This window comes from Pleurodeles waltl, chromosome 6 (genome assembly GCF_031143425.1).
Source record: "Pleurodeles waltl isolate 20211129_DDA chromosome 6, aPleWal1.hap1.20221129, whole genome shotgun sequence".
NCBI lineage: Eukaryota > Metazoa > Chordata > Amphibia > Caudata > Salamandridae > Pleurodeles > Pleurodeles waltl.
In genome coordinates this window covers 653,921,015-653,940,150 of record NC_090445.1, presented here as the reverse complement: position 1 = coordinate 653,940,150, position 19,136 = coordinate 653,921,015, and the positions used below count along the sequence as shown (strand labels likewise).

Sequence of the window (19,136 nt, the reverse complement as noted above, 5' to 3'; positions counted from 1 at the left end):
TGTACTGAAGAGGTGATTAACAAGGTCCAATATTTATACCTGGTGCCAGCCTTTGAATTGGGGGTGACATCCTGGCTACCCCCACTTCTGGTTCTGGAAGTTTCTTCCCTTCCCCTGCCAAGGCTCAAAGTATCCTGAGGTAACAAAAGACTGGTGTCAGATTCATTTGTGTATGTCCTGGAGGCATCCCTTTTAAATGTAGGGGGGGCTAATAACAGCTCCATCTAAACCATCCTGGCAGGATGGCCCATCCTGCCAACATCTAGGTGCCCTTTGTCTCACTGTATGGGAGAAATACACAAAGGGCAACAGCTAAGAGATTCACAGCCATGCAATCCAGAACACGTGCAGCAGGCATCAAATGGTTAGGACAAGAAAATGCCAATTGTCTAAAGTGGCATTTTCAGAATTGTGACTCAAATTATAAATTTATCATAAAAGAGGATTTTAAATTACAATTAATTTGAGTACAAACCTGACAACCTTAAAATGTTAGCACTTATTACATGTAATAAGGTAACCCAATGTTATCCAAAGGAAGAGGTAGGCCTTACGTTAGTGAAAAACACATTTAGGAGTTTTCCACTATCAGGACATGCACAATTTAAAAACACATGTCATACTTTTTCAGTACAATGCGCTCTGCCCTATCGTCTTTTTGGTGGCTACTTTAGGGGTGACTTATATGTTTTTAAAAAGGAAGTTTTAGGGCTGGCAAATGGTTTACTTTGCCAGATCGAATTGGCAGTTTTAAAACTGCCTTACAAACTGCAGTGGCACGCCTGAGACATGTTTTAAAGTGTTACTTAAGTGGGTGGCACAATGAGTGCTGCAGTCCCACTGATAATATTTAATTGTCCATCCTGGGGTACATGTAGTGTTATATACTAGGAATTTATAAGTAAACTAAATTTGCCAATCAGGTTTGAGCCAATTGTACCATTTTTTAGGTAGAGAACACAAACACTTTAGCACTAGTTAGCAGGGGTAAAGTGCAGAGTCCTAACGCCAACAAAAATAATGTTCAAAGAACAGAGTTGAAGACACAAGGTTTATGGGTGACCCTGCAGATAGGACCAAGTCTAATAGTACACATATGTAGGTTTGGTTTCTTATTGTTAGAAATGGGGTCTCTAGTTGGCAGGGTTTGCACCCTGTCCAAGTAGGGACCCTAACTCTAGTAAGGGTAAGGGAGTCACAGAGCTAAGATAACCCCCTGCTCATCCCCTTGGTAGCTTGGCATGAGAAGTCAGGCTTATCTCAGCACGAATGTGTAAAGTATTTGTACAAACATACAAAGTAACACTGTGAAAACATCTCCAAAGTACTCCACACCAGTTTAGAGATATAGACAATATTTGTCTGAGTACATAAAGACCAAATTGACAAAAATCCAACATACGCACGTAAAGATACGAATTTGCAAAGATTGAATATTAGTAAAGCACTTAGAAACACAATAGCTCCAACTGGGGCTATCATGGCATTATGACAGAGTCATTCCTAACAGTCTGACGCCACTTGGGACAGAGTGCTGGCCGGCCGGCCATAGTGTTGCAAAACGATGAGGAAACAAATATGTTGCAGAGTCGGGAAAGGTGAGGCTTCGCTGGAGCCGGTGCGGCATTGGTTCATTACTGCCACTGGAGCGGTGATACATTGTTCTTACTGCTAGGAAGGGGAGGTGGGGTGTTGGTTCCTTACTGTTGCAGGTGAGGTAATGTGGCATCAGTGGCAAGGTGTCAGTTCCTTACGACCCAACGGGGTCGATGGATCTAGCAGGTCAAGATGCGAGGCATCGAATTTGATGTGTTACGATCACACCACGGGGCCACAGGTGCTGCGGTGGAGTTGGAGTCGGGTGTCCCAGATGTTAGGCCTGTGTTGTAGGTCATGGTCTTTGCACTTAGTGGTAACCACAGCTCCAGTGCAGGTGGCGGCACTGTGTCAGAGAGCAGCACCAGTTCCGAAGTCGCTCTGGAGTCGATGTGCTTAGTTTTTTCTTAGATGCACCAGAGCTCGCTTCCAAAGGTCTAGGAACCGGATATGACACCACTTGGCAAGTCAAGACTCTCAGCAAGAGATCCCAGGCACTAGTAGGTGATGTCTTTGATGGCCCTGAGATTTCTTAACCGAAGGCAAGCTCAGTTCAAGCCCTTGGAGAACCTTGGAAAGGAGGATGTAGAAAGTCTGTCCTTGCACTTTCAGGACAGAATCAGCAAGCAGCAGGCCAGCACAACAAAGCAACAGGCAGAGTGACAGTCCCTCCTATGGCATCTAGCTCTTCTACCTGGCAGAATGTCCTCAGTCCAGAAGGATTCTGTGTGGTGTCACAGGTTCAGTACTTATACCCATTTTTGTCCTAAAGTAGGCAAACTTGAAAGACAAGTCTTTGTAGTGCAAAAGACCCTGCCTTTCCCTGCCCTGGCCCCAGTCACGCTCCAAGGGGCTGGAGACTGCTTTGTTTGAGGACAGGCACAGCCCTATTCAGGTGCAAATCTCAGCTCCTCCCACCACTCTAGCTCAGGAAGACTCATCAGCCTAGTGATGGGCCACCAGGATATGCAGGGAACACCCCAGCTTCCTTTGTGTGACTGTCTACAGTGAATACACAAACAGCCCAACTGTTATCCTGACCCAGACATTTATTCATCAGGCAGGCAGCGGCACAGAATGGTTAAGCAAAAATAAATGCCTACTTTCTAAAAGTGGCATTTTCATACTTAAAATTCAGAAAACAACCTCACCAAAAGATGTATTTTCAAACTGTGAATTTAGAGACCCCAGATTTCATATCTCCATCTGCTCCCAGTGGGATGTTACACTTAAGATATTTTAAGGCAATCCCCATGTTACCCTATCGAGAAATCGGTCTTGCAATAGTGAAAAAACAAAATTAGTAGTATTTCACTATCAGGACATGTGAAACACACCAGTACATGTCCAACGTTTTAAATGCACTGTACCCTGTGCATAGGGCTGCTTTGGTCCTACCTTAGGGGTGCCTTACATATAATTTAAGGGCAGGTTTGGGCCTGGCAAGTGGGTGCACTTATCAGGTCAACATGGCAGTATAAAGCTGCACACACAGACACTGGAGTGGCAGGACTGAGACATGTTTAAGGGCTACTCCTGTGGTTAGCACAATCAACGCTTTAGGCCCACTAGTAGCATTTGATTTACAGTCCCTGGGCACACATAGTGCACTTTACTAGGGACTTACTGGTAAATCATATATGCCAATCATGGATAAACCAATACAATTTAGACAGAGAGCATATGAACATTAGCACTGATTAGTAGTGCTAAAGTTTTCAGAGTCCTAAAAACAACAAAAAGAGGTCAGAAAAATAGGAGAAACAAGTCAAAATGTTTGAGGATAACCCTGCAAAAAGGGCTAGGTCCAACACTTAGGCACATATATTATCACGTACATGTACACTGTGGATGTATGCTTGGCATGCTGTTGACAAGGACTCAAATGCCTTTGTGAATTGTGCCCTAAGTGTCAGTGTTTAGAGATTGAAATAAAAATAGTAGATGATGTTTTTGCTTTCACAGTATAGGATTCATTTTGACAATACCCTGAAATACATGGATATAACATGACCTAGAGGTGACAGAGAATCTGGGTTAATTTACCCACTACTACAGTGCCCCCACTGTTTTGAATAATGTTTAACTAAACTCACAATTCTCTACTTTATATCTTTTTCCAAGCAATACTTTTTTAGATCACATAATAATGCCACTATCAACTAGTGCTACCAGGTATGAAGGAATGAAGTATAAGGCATGGAACAGTAACAGACAAAAAATTATTATAAAATTATAGAAATTGCATAGCCCTGAGTAAACTTTGTGGATGGGTAGACACTCTAATTGCGAACACAGTAAGATTTTTAAAAATAATGCTTAGATTAATAATATATGTAAGTGAGAGCTGGAAGATGAAAGTAAGCATTAGTTGCATTTATGCTACCAAAGAAGGAAGATGCTGTTTTTATTTTCATCCTCACAAGGAAAATTCACTCTTACAAAAACAGCTTGTACCATAAAGTATCTTTCAACTAGAACAATATATGATTGTAACCAAAGTTTACCTCGTCTGAGTCTATCACAAATTCTTAAATAATAATTTGCCAGTGTCGGGCCACAATGTGAGGAAGTGATGGGGCACACACATATAACTCTCAATCATCCACATGCACATTCACTCACACATCCTTTCACAAGCTTGCATACCTACACCCACCATTCACAAACACATACCAGAAACTCACCCATTCAGTGCACATCTATACATACCTATACATTCATACATGCATGTTCCGCACCCAACATTATAAAAATAGTACTTACAGGCTGCGAGCAGGTCCAGCGACTGGTAGGTTGCAGGCAGGGAAGCAGAAGACACCGGGTCAGCCAAAGGGAGGAGGACCTTCCCTATCTCCTTACACAAAGCGCGATGAGGGTCAGTGAGAGTTACAGACCCCACACCCCTCTGTGATGAGGCGTCATGATAGACATTCAGACCTGGGCATCTCAGGGCTTAAAACCAAAGCACCTAGATCTGAGACTATCAGTGACATCCCCCCACACCAGGAGGGGGAGGACTTTGCAGCGCTTTATCAGGCTGCAGTCACACCCACAAAGCTGTGAAATCTTAGCCTGAGAAAGCTTAGCTCGGGCTGCCAGGCGCCTGCACAACTAGCACATGTAGAGTGCACTTGTTTTATATTCCTAAACCACACAAACGTCACACACAACACGGCAAATTAGAAAAATCCCTCAGCTTATTATTTGTTGAAATCAATTGAACACTAGATACAAGGTGAAAAGTTGACAAGCTTACACTTACATAAACATTTAAAATCTTCAAACACATCCCCACGTAACAATATCTCAAAGCAGCATGCCAAAACCTCGGGTATCACACGTGTAGACCACGAAAGTGCCCTCTACACTAGTCTTTCAAAAAAGGGACTCACTCCAATGAAACCGTTCCCCATGCAGCAGCTCGCTTCCAGTAATTGGCAAATACGTCCTGTTGTATAAAACCCAAAGTGGATGCCTTTCAAAGCCAGATGAGTGTTTATAACCCTTAACGCCCTTGCCCTTAACATCGTTAAACAGTCTAAAAAGAAACTCAATGTCTCCAGAGGATTCAAGACACCTAGAAGCAGAAAGTAACTTCTTCTCGACCTCCTACTCCTCAGAAAAGGAATAAACGTATCCAGGTCCGTCTCCAAACATGCGTACAAACAGCGAGTGTTGTCCCATTTCACACGAGGCATGCACGTTACTTCCCCGTCTTTAAAAAAAAACCGGTAGAAAACCTACTTCAAGACAAATAACGGCTGATCCCCGAATGATTTCCGATCCGGTTCAGCGCCTCATACTTTCCCTGCGAGATTTCCGTCCGCATTATGGTGATGACGATGTACTATCTGAAACAAACCCTACTTGTGATGTGGTAGCTTGGGAGTAAATACAAGGCACGTTGGATGCCATGCTACTAATGAGAAATAATATAGAAGTAAAGGAAATTGAAAATGTTTAAGAAAAATTGACAGTTTCATTGAAACCTCTAGTAAATTACATTTCAGTGTCGAAGGACACTTATGATAGCTTAAGTAAACGTAAAAATCTGTTATAAATTCGAGTTTGATCGAAACTTTGAGTCTTTTCTGTGTGCGCAACTGCAAAATCGTAATCTCCATTTGCATTATCTCATATGTGTAATAATAATATTCAAAACGTCCACCCATACATGTTAAGTCCCTACTTTATAAAACAGGTATAAAGAAATAAAAATAAAACTCACATTAGTCTTCTTTTGCAACACAGTAGCTATCGTACATCACAAATTGTATATTGTATCATACTGTAGATATTAAATATGCCAAATATACTGTTCAGTCTTCAGGGCTTTGCTGCAATGGCTCCCATTACTGCTAGTAACAGCAATGCAAGGATTTATTCGCCCTCTTGAGTGGGTAAAAACAGTTTCTCCGTGTCACACAGAGGCACCTTGATAATTATCGGTATGTAATTGAAGGTAAATGGCCCTTCGCTGCTTTATCATACCAACATATCACTGCTGCTTTTTATTACATGCAAGCAGGGCATCACCGCACATCACAATAATTAATAGTTGAGAGCAGCTTTCCTATATTTACTGATGATATTCTGCCAACCGAGAATTAATGGGTGTATAAACCACTTCACATATTTCATTGGTGGGGTGACAGTCCATCACGTATAATTACTGCATGCGGCCATCAACTCCCGTTACTTAGAGCGAAATACCCTGTATCCTCTCTTTCCGTTTGCAGCAAGTCACGTGCATTGCAGATGGGCTAGCAGCGATTTTTTGAGTTTACACGTTGGCTTAAGGTTCCGGTGGGACCTATTAGTCGGCATTTTGAAGATAGAACAGAGACCCGTTCAGCCACATTGCTGCGGGTTGTCTGGGATGCTTCCTTGTGGTCTATAAATATATAGCGGGGGTGCTACGTCATCAGGTGCCTCTCTGCTGTTCATTACTTCTGTATGAAGGTCACGCGGGGTTGTTTAGAAGATAACATGCCTTTAGTCATCTAAGCGGCAGCTAGTTGACTTTCCTATTGTCTGATTTTAAAGAATGAGTGGCTTAATACAAACATGCAAATTCGAACCAAAAATATCCCTTCTGGAGCTGGATACTGTCTACTGTCATTCTTCCAACTTAATGTTTATCAATTTTTAGAAAGATAAATGTTTATCAATGCAGTACCAAATGAGTTGTAGTTAATGCGAGAACACATGGGCGTACATGGATTTGTTCCGTGTTCCCCTGCAATCGGTCACCCTGCAACATACCTTAGTGGGTCGCACATAACGTTGTATTCTACTTTGCATAAATTGGAAGTTACATGATCTTTGACGATAGATAAGCAGCTGCCCATCCCTCTAAAGATGACTGATGAGTACTACTGAAATTGATGAAACACCTGTATATACTCTCTTCTAAGTTCCAAGAGACAACTTACATTAGATGAATGGTCAGTATGGAAACCCTTTATAAAACGCAAAAGTGTTCTGCCATGTTTTAATCCTTTAGTGGTAGAACGATGTAAAAAAAAATGTAATGTCATGTGTTTTCCCCATTTGCGCTCCTGATCATTTCTGATGCCAAGTCTGGTCAAGGAGAGTGTAGGGTGATGCCCTGTGAGTACAATTATGAAAACATAAAGATACATAGAGAACCAGTCTAGAAAGTCCACAAAGGAAAGTTCACGAGACCAGATTCAGAGTACAAACTATGGAGGGTTATTTTAAATCTGAAGAATCATTACAGAAGGCAAAAATAATCGTTAGTTAATTCACCATCAATCAAATAATATTAAGTCAATAAATCAATATAGGCAATACCAACTGACCCTAATCTAGTAGACTAGCACAAGGCAAATTAGAAATCATAAATTCCTGGAATATTTTAAAGTATTGGTTCAATAAACAGGCTAACATGGAGTCTTTTCTCTAAGAAAGCCAGAAAAGAATCCGGATTGTGGCATTATGTAAAACTATTTCCCTATTCAATAGTAAAACAGAAACACATCACTTTAAAATAACCTGTGCTCTTGTGTAAATGAATAATCATTCATTATGTTCTACAGTACAAAATAAGGCATATTGAGAATTATATAAACAATGCCTTTAGGAAATCAGCTTCAGTCGAATACAGTTGAGCTTTCCTCTTGTTTCACAAACTAAAGATAATCAATGTGTTTGTTACATCAAAAGCAAGACCCCGAAACTCACTGAATTACAGACAATTTTATAAAATGCTGAAGGTCACATTTGCAACGCTCCATGGACAGATTAAGAAATGAAAAAACGTGTTATGTTATGTAGATTCGTAGAGGGCACTATCACCAGGGAGGGTATCCTGGCGCAGAGCAGGTTCGTGTAATGTGCAAGTAGATTCAAAAACATGGCTAGTGCTATGTGATATCAACTTTAGAACATCATCGTATTAAAATGTAGTGTACATATTTCAAATGCAAGTTTGAATGGTCGGGCAGGGTCATTTGAACGAGGGAAGCTCCTTTGCGGTGCAAACTCGTATCTTTGTATACTGAACATACTTAAATTAAACAATTGCAGTATTTGTTAAAGTGCTAAAGACCAAACAATAGCAACAGGGCATTGAGAGTTTGTGAGGAACTACCACAGCAAACGTTTCTGTTTTTCTGAACAGAAGTTCATCATTGCATCTCTCCATGTTTGCAAGCAGAATCCAGGCTGATCCCACAAGTCTTTTTCCAAATACTTTTTAGGGGGCACCAGGATTTTTTTTTTTTAGCAGACTTCAACGCCCTAACTGGAATACGAGGTACACATATCTGTGTTAGTTGTTTGGAAAAGTATCCCAGCAATCACTTTATGTACCAGAATTTTAAATTTCACGCCGGAAAACCTGCACACATGTGTGCCTTGAAAAATGTGGAAACTGTTTTAGTTGATCTGTGCTGTTAAACCTATTATGTAATATAACTTCAGAGGTTCTGGACCGAAAACATTCCCATGATTTATCTTTTTTACCACTAAAGGCTCTTGTGACCGTGACCAGGTCTGTTCCTGGAAGCAGGTATCTCGTTTTTTCAACATGATCTGATGGAGACGCCATGCAGAGACACCACTATTCATGTGTCTGTCCATGGACATTCTCACATCTAATATGACTCCTGGGGTTCTCGTTAACCAAGATGTTGAATTACTGACTCTAAAAGAGGTGTATTGAGCATTGTTTGATTTCAGATGGTGGACTGTGCCAATAGGCAGGGACTCTGCCTAATATGCTTTGAGGTTTAACCACTTAAGGTCCAACTATCCAATTAATTATATTACAGTATATGTATTGTTATATTAAGCACCTCGGAGAAAATGCTTTGGTCATTTGGATTTTCAGACACATGGAATATAACTTGTGTAAAGTTGGCATACATCTGAAACAACACACTCGGATCCAGGCAGGTTTGGTGTAGGAGTTTTAGATAGAAACCTAGAAGGAAAGGAGGCAATTTAGAACCATTTGGGACTTTTTGCTTCACAGATATTGTCTCTGTGCTCCCAGATCCAACCAATGTTCTTTCTTTCATTTTGTAGGCAAGAGAGTACAGCCTTTAACTAGTGATCGCTGGCATCCTTTCCAGTCTCCTGAACCTCTTCAGCATTCTATTGTCTTCTAAAGTATCTAACTCTGAAGTAAGTCACAGTAGCATGAATAAAGCATGGCTGCCTGAATCCATAATATTCACAATGAGAATATTTCAGTGGTACTTTAAGGTTAGAAAATAGATTGATTGTTGCCTAATAGTTATTTGGCTTCCACAAAGTTCCCTGACATTTCTGCTCAATATAGACTTGTTTTTTCTGATCAAGTCTGTTGAGAGTTTTTTCAGGAAGGGAGTGATCTATTTCCCCCTTCAATGTCCCCAGAATGTGGATAGCTGTAAATGAACTATTTATTTATTTGATGACTTAGCAGGGTGAGGGTCACCAGAGCAAGAAGTGGGATTGGTAGATGTAATAAGAGCCACAACCTTCTTGAGAAATATCTCTTGTGGCCAGAACCCCAAACATCGATAGCAGACACCTTCCTAAGGCACCTTTCAGTATAAGTGGGATGGTTTCTCTGATGGATTAAACTTTGGAGTGAAAGTATTTTTAGACTGTTCAACGATGATAATATTAGAGAAGGGGTCAGTAAGACCAGAAAACGTATTTAGATATGTTGTTGGGTAATCTAAAGCCAGCTGACAGGTGCTACTTTTTAGCTTTTAAAAATGCTTTTTGTAAAAACTTTAACTGTTTGTTGAGTGTTGTTGGAAATGTGTCATATGGTTCCGTCAGCAATATGTTTTACTTAACTAACCCAAGACGGTGTCTCCCTAGGTCAAACCAAAATTAAGAAATAGTTATGATTTCTAGTTTTGGGTGGTAGATTTTCAAGGGCATACTTATTCACAAAAGCCAAACCGTCAATTTGTGTTATAATTCACTGGTTGGTACCCCACTTTTTTCTTGCAGTGGTTTAGGTTCCATGGAGTTAAAGCTTTAAAACGTTTATATATCATAGTAGGTGGTCTACAATTATGTTTACCCTTCTTCTCCATTTCATGTCAAAGGAGCTCAAGCAATGACCTGACTAGTCAACTTACGTGAATGTACCCTTGCACTGTGCCTCAGTGTGTAGCTCATAAAAACATCACTTTATTTTTCTACTGAAATTATGTATGCCTAAACTACACATTAATTAATTTATTCATTTATAAAGTTGTATATAGAGCAAATATGATTCGTGGGGGTATCAGAGCATGTTACAGATGCTCAGAAACAAGAGAGCAGACAACAACATAATCAAGAGAGGTACAGACTGTGTAAATTCACAAATTGAGGAACCGTAATTAGCACTTTGATCGGGTGTGCAAAGCTCTTTCTGGGACATAGTCATACACCTCGGGTTGTATGACACAAACACGCATGCCTGAACCACGCATACCTAAACAACGTAGTTGGAACCACAACTGCATCTTTACCATGCATGCCTTTATCATGCATGCTTTTACAACAAATTTTGTTGTAAAAGCATGATTGGTAAAGGAATATGTTTGGTAAATTGCACCCCACTGCCCCCATCCTGCCCCTAATGCCCGATATGCCAGCCCTGCAATCCACCCGCTCCAGCCCTAAAACTGCCCCTCCCCCAACCCTGAGCCCGTAAAGTGACCCCACCCTACCCTTAAAACTAATCAGACCCCCTACTCTGAGCCCTAAACCTGACCCCAGACTGCCCTTAAAACTACTTCGACCCCCTCGCCCTGAGCCCTACAACTGACCAGCCAAGCCCTAAAACTGTCCCACACCACTAAAAACTGCCCCTTCTCCTGCCACCCTGAGCCCTAAAACCTGGCATCAGCCTTTAAAAACACCCCCCTCTCGCTCTGAGCCTTAAAACCCTGCCCCTTATCAAAAAACTACCCCAATCCCTCCAGCCACCCCGAGCCCTAAAACAACCCCACCTCTAAAAACTGCCCTGCCCAATCCCAGCCCCTTTTACTTCTCCCGATCTTTCCTGTTGCACTCTGGCCCCTTGCTAAAAAACGACCCCAACCCCAGCCCCCCGCCTTCAGCCCTAAAACTTATCCCCACCCCAGAAAACTGTCCCTTCTCCCTTAAAAGTACCCCAACCCCCACACTGAACCCTAAAACCCTGCCCGCTGTCAAAAAAACACCAGTCCCCCACCTGCCCTGAGATGTAAAACCGCCCCACACCTGAAAAGTACCCCCCAAACCCAGCCCTAGCCCCACTTACATCTCCTGATCAAACCTTCCTTTTCCTCTCTCTGCACATCCGCACAGCTAGACCGCTCTCTGCCTGAATCACGCATATGTGTGATTAAGGCAAAGATCCAGACAGTCGTGGTTCAGGCAAGCATTGTTACTCTTGCGTTGAAACAGCACGCATGGCTTAGCCCGTGTGCTTAAGGCCGTTTCTCTAGGCCTTTGGCCTGCTGGCAAGAAAGGTGAGTAAGAAGTGAATATTGGAATATTTAAGAGCGGAGTGAGCAGGAATTGTAGATGACCATGGCAAAGTACTGTTTAGAACCTTCCAGAGAGGCATGCAATGTTTAAATGTAACCAGGGGAATGGCTTCATAAAGAGCCAGGGTTGGTCTTCAAGGAGATGTAACTCTTATAAATAAGAAATAAACAGCCAGGGTTGGTCTTCAGTGAGGAGTAGCTCAAATACATAGGACACCACACGGGCAGTATATTCTGAGCTCCTCAAAAAGACCCAAAGTTTTGCCACTTTCAAAGACCCCCAGAGCAATGTTTTCTAAGAATAGTTAACCAGAAAACAACAATAATTGCTGCAAAAGTAGGCTTGTGTGGCCATGTGAATATTATTAGCATTGAACCCAGAGCCTTTACCAATCAGATGTTAGTGTACCATAAAAAAATGCCAAACGCCACATTGGGGGTGTGCTTGTTGTCTGCCAGATGAAGGGCTGAGGTAAACCTGTTTCTCCCTGCAACTATGCTTTAGAAGTGCCCTACAGTGCCAAACCATCTAGCCTCCTAATATCTTCAAAGACAGAAAATACTGAAGAGAGGGGCTCAGTGTGGAACAAGTAGCTGACTAGTTCAAACCAACCTGGACAGAACTTTGCTGTAGACCTCGCTGCAGTGAATGATTAAGTGTGGCTCCCACTGCTAACCTGGAACTGTTTAGAGAGCTATAGGATTGACCAGGAAGCCAATTTTCCAGCATTTTCAATAGTTGGGACATAATTTTTTTCACTTTTGGAGCAGCTAAATGATTCAAAATTTTCCCAATTGAAGCTTTTAGTGCCAAAACCCAAGGCTGCTGTGGAACCCCATAAAACTAGTGCCTCATAGTGAGGGGCCTTCTCTAACCACATATTGCTTTCCCCCCCTAGAAGCTTTTTACATTTATAAAAAAGGTAAAACTGCAAGGCTTACCTTATAAAAACTTCATTAATTCATATCCCTCAATACCTTCATCTAATTTTAAGGTATTTTGATTATTATCGTTTCCTTTCTTCTAAATTAGCTCGGTTTCTTTTTTAAAAAAAACATATTTTATTTATAGCTCTGAATACAGTACAAACAATTTCCCCTCTCGATAAATTCCAGCTGTGTCAAAAATCAAATTACATTCATTGTACTTCTTAGATACAGCATCTTGTCTTAATTTGATATTATCAATTTTTAATGATTTATTAAGTGACAATGCAAACACAGTACACGTTTCCTCATTTAAAAAAAAACAAAAACAGGAACAAAATTGCAAAATATATAAAGCAGTAGTGTGACCATGTAGGAATAGTGCTAATATTTATTTAACAATTGATAAAGTGAGAATACGATACTGAAGTCATTGCCTCTGCTTTTTAAACACTTAGAACCAAAAATAGATCAAGAAAAATAAAAAAAATTAAAGAGACAGTGCGGATACAATACTTATATAAATGATCGAATTACCTATTTAATAGAAATAGGACAACAATATGAAGAGGGCCTATGATTCGCCATTTAACTAATGACATAAAAGGGACAGTGACAGAGACAAATAAAGTGCAGTTTCCCTTTCCATCCAAAAATTAAACGAGAAACCAAACCAGATATGGAAACAGTAAAGTGACCGCGCATATACAGTACATTGTAAAATTGAGCAGACCAGTTACTGAGTGCCAGTTGCAGAATAAAAACACAGTACAAGAACCAAAGTGCCTTCAAAATATTTAAGGTGCGGAGTAGAATCTATAAGTAATTTTCCTGTACCTCGTCTTCCACAAAGGATGCCCCCCAAAATATTTTTATAGCATTGTATTTTGTTCACCTGGGCGTAATACCAGTATTCCCTTGTACTAGTTTCCTCCTCTTACTTAACCACTCCTCAAATGTGGACTTCAGTGGGGTCTTCCAGTGACTGGCGATAATAGGCTGAGTGACCGAAGTCGAAATATAGATTAGTTGAGCACTTGCTTCCCAAACTGTGTAGGGATGGTGAGGCCAAACCGTGTAGTGCTGGGTAGAGGTTTAACCTCGCATCCTCTCTTACGTGAAATATAATAAAAAATCTGCAATCAAAAATCAGAGATGGCCTTACAGGCATAAACATATGTCCCCAGTCTCCCACTCCCTTACATCCAGGGCATTTTCTGGTGGATTAGGCTCATTAATGGCTCTCAGCAAACTGGCTATGGTACAATGACCAAGCATATATGAAATTAGAAAATGATCAAACTGGGACCAGTGCATAGAAAAACGGTGCAGCTGCACAGCAGTGGAAGCAAAATGATAGGTTCTAAAACAAGGGAGTGCCAAACTGCCCTCCGTCTTGGGCAGTTGGAGTATTTTTAAGCTGGCTCTAATGCATTTATTGCCTTATATACATTATGTAAAGCTGATCTCCAACATGTGGAAAGAGCCTGCTTCCAGCTTGCAGGGGACATTTAAAGGAAATAAAATAAGAGGTAGGATCAACATCTTTATTAGTGATATCCAACCGATCACAGAGATAGAGAGAGATTTCCAAAGAGTAAAGAGAAAATGGATTTTAGATAGGAGCGGGACAAATTTAATTAAGCAATAAGTATCTAAGATCGAATCCGAATAGAATATCCCTGAATATCTTTTGGGATGTGAAATATAATTGCGTCCGATGTCCAGTGATAACACCTCAATTGGGGTATTGAATAACAGTGATTTGGTCTTGGATTCATTAATTTTATTTCCCCTCAGTCTTGTATAGCTCTGGATTGTTTGTAAAGCTGCCTCAATATTCTTCCTTTACGGCATTAAATACAGGGCAATGTCATCTGCAAATAGTTTTTTTTTTTTTGCAGCACCAGAAAATGGTGGTTGCATGCTGTTGTGCAGATGAATATGTTGGGCCAAAGGGTTCTATGGATAGGGCAAATAATGTTGGAGATAGAGGACAGCCCTGACCAGTCCCTCTACTAGGAAACACTGTGCCCGTGCTTAAATTGTTTATTATAATTTGGGACAAAGTATTTTCATACAATCTGGCTATCAACCTTGTGAGCTGGGATGGAAGATTTTAAACACAAGGTCAAAAGCCTTCTCTGCATCCAGCAGGAGTACGGCTGTGGAGATGTAATCAGTGGTAACTAGACTGATAAACTCACCCATATAGTAAGTGTAACATCTCACGTTGTGACCCTTAATAAAACCACTATGGTCGGGATGAATCAGCGACTTCATCACTACAGCAATACAATTAGTCACAATTTTTGTGAAAATCTTAAAATTTGTGTTTCAAAGTGTTATTGGCCTGTGTTGTACTGGGTTCTGCACAGCAGTATGCCTGGATGTTTTTTGCTTTTTTAATCACTTGTTTTTTGGACTTTTTTTTACTGGGGGGAGCCTCAGTACCTGTGTCTCACCCTCGATAATCACAGGGTAAATGGACTGTGCATGTTTACCGCCAGTGTCTGCCTTTTAAGATAAGGCCTCTGTGACGCAGCATGGATAAGGGGCCCTTGTCTGGTTACACCAGAACAAGCGCAGCATGTGGGAGACTGCTGCTGTGCGCAGCCCGATAACAGTGCACAGGTGGCTTGGCACAATGGGGGCTCTGCGAGGATATGTATTCACCTGGGATAGGCCTCATGAGGGTAGCCTACACTATTAGGGAAAGTCAGTCTGCTTTTCTGCTTTAACTGTAGTGACATTCTATTGAACACGTAGGGAGGGAACTGCCTTAAAGTGTAGTTTTCCTTCTCCTTGGCCTACAGAGACCATTGGCATCTTGAATTAGAGTGTAAACTGTGAAGAAAACTAAATATGCAACTTCCAAAATGATAACTGTACACCTTGTGGGTCATTCAGAGTTTCATATCTTCCTGGCTCAACTTAGGATCAGAGCCCAGGCCTGTTGTCACCTTGTGTGCCTGTTAATTAAATTTTCTCCAGAAGCAAAGTCCACCCCCACAAAAAAGGAGCAATTCCAACTACTTCTCCTTGCTCCTAAGGAGCAAAGGGGGTGGGGCAGAATGCTCTATATCAATCAGCCAGCTGTCATACTGCACCAGGGATGGCCCTGTCCAAGCCCTCTGATCAAAGGAGAGTGGCCAGACAACTGAAGCCAAACCCTTTGGAGAGAGACCAGCGGGTGCCTTAAAAATTCTAGTGTGCAAGTCCCTGGAAGTGATGTCAGAGAGGGGTGGAGCTGAGAGTCCAGGAGCTGATGTGACCAGTGGCTCCTTGATGACACCATTTTGTATTGTCCCTACATGCTGTGTAGGAGGGATGGGACAGCAATGGAGTGTGATGTGTCACTTCAGGATTGGTTAGAGGTGCTTGTCTTCTGGAACCTTCCTTTCCCCTTTATAAACTCTTGCACAAAAGGGAGACTTTCTCTTATTGGCAGATTTTCCACCCACTGCTCTGCTGGCTCCCGGGACTGCCATGGAGAACTAGAAGGAGGTACCCCCGACCCCACTCAGGACCCAGGACTCTGTCCAGATGACCCCGGGACCATTGAGTCTCCCAAAGGGCTAGTGTGGCTAGCCTCCTTAGTTCCCCTGAGGGTCAGTTGGAGAAAGCTCAGGACTTTCCTGCACCCACCAACAAAGCCACAAAAGAGAACTAGCACAGGAAGCCAGGAAGGTCAACTTTTGGAGTACTGTACCCCTTTGGAGGTGAGGAGGGTTGTTGCAACTGCCTCTGGTAGTTAGAGCTCGCCACCAGGAGCAAAATGAACCAGGATGATTCCAATTGTCCCATCGGGGCCCGAGGTGTGCCATTCTAAAGTTTGGGAACCTTTGACTTACTTTCCTCCCCAGGAGCGCGTGGGGCTCCAATGCCATTTCACCAATTTCCCCCATGGCCCTGAACGCTTCCCAGACAGTAGCAACATCCACTAAATGGGCATTAATGGAGAAGAAATGTTCGATCTCTGTTGACAGGGACAGGACATAAGATTCCTTGTCAAGCAATGTCTTGTCCATGCCCCATCTCCTGGATACTCTTGAGCATAATACAGGGAGTCTTAAGATGCTGACTGAATGGTCCAAAAAGGCCCCGGTGTGATATTGGGAAGAAATATTTGGAATAGATAGAGGAGCTAGAAATAAGTCTATCCGTAGAGTGGACCTATATTTCTTGGAATAACAGGAATACACTCTGGCTGTTGGATTTAGCTTACACCATACATCTTGGGCCCCCAGCTGAGAACAGAGATCATTAAAACCCCTTTCATTTGACTTCTTTTGTTGCCTGCGATTTGGGTTCAAAGAATGAAACCCGGGTGCAGGGAGATAGTTTAAATCAACTGATTTTATAGGGATGCCAGTGAGATTGCATAGCTCCCATAACAGTGTCGGAAACGACTTGGTGTTATTGGGAATAGGGCCATAGAAAGAGACAATATTATATCTAACATTGGAGACTATGATGGGAATTATAACCCAAAACCCCCCATCGTCCACTACAGGGGAAAAGCAGGTAACCAGAGCTTTATGGCTGATCGCCACCACTGTCTCACTGTGGGCTGATTCTGCAGATGAAAAAAGGACTGACAAATCCAAGGATAGTGGAGTTTATTGCCTTCCTTACCCCAAATTAAATGTGTCTCTTGTATAAGAATGCTAGAGGGATTAAAAGTGCCCCTCTTATGTCTGTAATTTAACCCATTTGCATTATGACAAACTATAGTAAAATCCTTTCCTTATTATCAGTGTATATATATTCTATTGTACTCAAAGCCAGTTTATCTGTTTGGCACTATTAATAATTCCAGACCATGCTTGTCTCCTGTTCCCAGGTAAATTTTGTCCCTTCTTGCGGTGGCCCCACCATCACCAAACATCACACCACTTACTGTAGAAGCACATCCAACTGAAAAAAACAAAGGGGGTCATTACAACATTGGCGGTAAATCCTGCTTACCGCCGTGCAGAAGACCGCCAACACAACACCGCGGCTGCAGAATTCCGCCACAGCTATTGCGACCCACAGCTCGGAATCTGCCAAAATCCAGACACCCACACAAGTCAGCCATACCAAGGGTCAGTGATTAACTGGCGATAACAAAACCAACACCGTCACGCCAACAGGAATACGCCCACACTATCACGACCCACAAATCCACGCAGTGGTCTTTCAAACGCGGTATTCCATTGGCGGTACACACCGCCGCGCTCAAAATACACACACATTTACAAAACACAACCACATTAGACATTTCGAAATACACACACCTGATACACATACACACACCACTCCCACACACCCAATACAATATAAAGCACACACCCACATCACCCACAAACCCTTACTACCAGAAATTTAGACGAAGACCAGAGAGACAGCACAGCATGGACAACCCCACCATACAGAGGCACACAACACCATCACATATACACATCCACGCACAAAACACCACACACCCCTAAACATCACCCCACACATCACAACACACACCACCTCACACATCACCCACACCACCCCATGGCACCTCAAAGACACCCCAGGTTTTCTGAGGAGGAGCTCTGGGTCATGGTGGAGGAAATCATCCGGGTAGAGCCACAGCTATTCGGATCACAGGTGCAGCACACCACCATAGCGAGGAAGATGGAGCTATGGCGCAGAATCATGGACAGGGTCAATGCAGTGGGACAATACCAAAGAACACGGGATGACATCAGGAAGAGGTGGAACGACCTACGGGGGAAGGTGCGTTCCGTGGCCTCAAGACACCAGATTGTAATTCAGAGGACTGGTGGCGGACCCCCAACTCCTCCCCCAGAACTAACAACATGGGAGGAGCAGGTCTTGGCTATACTGCATCCTGAGGGCCTCGCAGGAGTAGCTGGAGGAATGGATTCTGGTAAGTCAAATCTTTAACTACTTCATCCCCCACCCTACCTGCATGCTATCACATACCCCCACCCTTGCCCTCACTGCCATCACTCCAACTCCTCACATATGTCCCACTAGCACAAACCACACATCCCAACACCAAGCCCTGCATGCAACAACAAAGCATGGACACCCATCACCAATGCATGTCCACTACACATACCCACACCCCCCCTAAACAATTATAACACAAGGTCCTACACAAGAATGCAAGCACTGGGGTACAGGGTCACCCACCCATTGCACACCATGGCACACACAGATGCAATAATCATGCCTTTACACCCCTGCAGGACCACTACCCAACGTCACCGGACAGGAGGTTCCAGACATGTCCACTCCCCCCACAGAAGAGACCCACATTGATGACAGCAGCTCTGTCCAACTGGATCTAGATGACCAGCCCGGCCCATCTGGGACCTCAGGACAGTTGGTTCCCCTCACACTGGCACAAGCCACAACAGAGCCTCCCCCCTCTGTAAACACCAGCACAGCACCCACCCAGCGGGCCCATACCTCTGTCCCCAGGACACGCCAAGCAGCAGTGTGTCCACCACTACAGGGAACCCAGGCTAACCCACCAACCCAGCAACAGCAGGGACCTGGGGGCAGTGGCAGTGGGCACACGGTTCAGGGGACCGAGGCCCAGGAACACAGGGGAACTGGGAGGGCTGC

General features: G+C 42.8%; 1 protein-coding gene across 3 annotated transcripts in view; it reads left to right on the top strand.

Moving 5' to 3' along the window:
• PPFIA4 (PTPRF interacting protein alpha 4) overlaps positions 1-19,136 on the top strand; it is a 3,105,259-nt gene that overhangs the window by 447,267 nt on the left and 2,638,856 nt on the right. The window contains exon 3 of one of the 3 annotated variants that reach the window (XM_069239004.1): positions 9,154-9,252. The exons of the other annotated variants lie outside the window; for them this stretch is intronic. The gene's annotated coding sequence lies outside the window, so the exon portion shown is untranslated. The remainder of the gene's footprint in view (positions 1-9,153; positions 9,253-19,136) is intronic. 3 annotated transcript variants of the gene reach the window in all.